General features: G+C 41.4%; 1 pseudogene; it reads right to left on the bottom strand.

Annotated features, from left to right (window-relative positions):
- Positions 1–2,499, bottom strand: LOC123785955 (tudor domain-containing protein 3 pseudogene; annotated as a pseudogene).

Below are 2,499 nucleotides of genomic sequence, written 5' to 3'. Positions count from 1 at the left end.
TAACAGCTCATTGGTTTTATTGATGGCAGAAGAAAAAATTCTCTTTCACTTGTAAAAGGTACTTGCTCTAGTTAACTTAGTATTTTTCCCCATTCTTAGTGTGAGCTGGATTGTTTCCTGTCTAAAATCTGCTCTTCCATTCTCCAGTAATAATATTCATCACGGCTGCAGCTTATTCTGAAGGGAAAGTAGGAAGACTATCAACAGGTCTCGACCAGGATGTTTCAGTCAATGGCTCCTTTCTTCACAAAGGCTCTTCTCATATTAGTTCCGGGCCCGGGGAGGTTGGTAAAACTGCTGGGTGGGCCGAGTGGATCTTCTTGGCTGGCCATCGCCCCCTCTACGGAACTCAAGCGTTTGGTCATAGGTGCCTTCTTCCTCCCATGCCTCTGTCTGAATGGGCCTGATGTTGCTTAGTAGCACCTCTTCATAGTTTCCATAATCAATGAATTTAACAACCGCTGTCATACCTGAAGAATGGAGAGCTTCAACTTCTGCTCGGTAAAACTTGTTGTCTTCCCAATAAAGTGCAAAACATTCATCTCCAGGTTTCCACAATTTTGTATACTCCATAGGAATAGATGATTCTAGTACTTTTTCTGGTTTAATTGGCCCAGATCTTCTTTTGGGCCCACTATTGTAAAATACTTTATCATCATAGGGTGTAGCTGTGATGGGTCCTGCTGGCTTAATAGGTCCTACTCGCCTGCCCTTCATTGGCATGTCTGTCTCTCCATTTGGAACACCAATGAAACTATTAGTTCGGACAGGATTCTGGAAATCAGTATTTACATTAAAATGTTTTTCAATTTTTACACCACTGAAAGCTTCGTTATTTATTGTTCGTGGTTTCCTGTCATAAAAATGATCAGGATTTGCTGTTTGGTTTTCTCTTTTCCCACGTTTTTGATTATTATAATCAGTGGATTCTTGAGGAAGTGGATTTTCTTTTGCCTCTGCATAGGACGGACCTTTTCCTGATCTGCTTTGCATGGAGTTATCCTTTTTTTTAAAAGCACCATCATTGTGCTGAGAACTTAAAGGGTATGAAGTATCTTTAGTTCTGTCATATCTAGAATAGGGTCTATCACACTTGATTCTCTCTTCAGCCCATACTTCAGATCCTGAAGAAGTACTTGGTCTTTCAGAACCTCTGTTTCTAGGTAATCCACTGCCTTCTAAAATTGACTTTGGATTTTGGGTGTCTCTTTGAAAACGAGGAGGTTTCTCATTTCTTGGCTGTCTGGTATCATTTCGAGGAAGATATCTTGGTTGATTATTATCTTTGACTCCATTTTGCTCAGTATGTGACAATCTGTGTTGTCCCTGATGAGACTGCTGCGGCTGTGATTTAGGTTCTTCCACACTCAATGTCCCCATTTTAGACTCCAGGAAATCAAATAGTGTGCTTGGTGCTGATGGCCTTGCATTTCCCAGTTCTTCTTCTTCTTCAGATCTTATTCTCCCCCTGCCTTTTCCTTTACCTCTCAGAGGTGGTCCTGTAACAGGTTTGTGTTTATTGCTGTTAAGAAGTACATTCAGTGCTGCTTCTAAGTTGTTGCCATTATCCATAAGAGCTTGCCTTGATGCTTCTTTACTGAAGCCCATTTCTGTTATATGTTTCAGAGCCTTCTCATCAACCAGTTCTCTATAGACACCTTCATGTTTCCCCTCAGATTTGGTTGACTTTTCTTTTTGTAAAATTTCTCTATTTCGGTTACCAGCAGCACTCATGTTGAGATTACTTCTAGCACCACCACCACCTCCTCCAAATGTCTTGGTTTCTTTGCTCTTTGCAACTTCTGCAATAGCAGCAGTTCTTTGCTTTTCGAATTCATCATTATCATTTGTCGGTTTAACAGGCATCGTAACTTGCAATGTCTTTCTTCGGTCAAGTTCTCTACTATCCACTTGGACGTGAGATATGCATTTCTGTCCAAAAGGCACAAAAGGAGGGGGTCCACCTTCAGTTCCAATATTACTTCTATTGTGTTTTGACAAGCTTCTCTGTAACTCCCATTTCTCAATAAGGTGTTCTACTTCACCACCAAGAACTGTGGTGTTAGAGTCATTCAAGAGCAGGAATCCATTTTTTATATCCACAATGCCTGAGAGCTTCACTTTAGTTCCAGGTGGTGTATTCAGGCTTATTTTTGACATATAACTAAATTCCACAGCTGTGCAACTTATATGCCCATCAGTCATCTGCAAACGCAGCATTCTTGGTGCAGCCTGAGATTCTTCGTTGTCCTTTGGTGCAGCAACATTGCGAATTTTTTGAATTTGCAAAACACATGGACCTTCAAGCTTTTCTACCTTTCCACCATTGATGTCACTGGGGAGGAATTTCTTGCCAATTGTCCTTAAGTCTGTATTGAGAGCAATCAGGAGGATGTCATTTATATTGACTTTGTCAGGAGAACTTGTGCAAGCTTCAATGCCTTCATCTGAAAGATACCAACCCGCCTGGGACAACGCCGCGCCGGGGACCTCAGACAT

This window comes from Ursus americanus, chromosome 7 (assembly GCF_024610735.1).
Source record: "Ursus americanus isolate L20-20 chromosome 7, mUrsAme1.1.p, whole genome shotgun sequence".
NCBI classification, from domain to species: Eukaryota; Metazoa; Chordata; class Mammalia; order Carnivora; family Ursidae; genus Ursus; species Ursus americanus.
The sequence above is the reverse complement of the archived record's forward strand: the minus strand, read 5'-3'. Positions and strand labels throughout refer to the sequence as shown.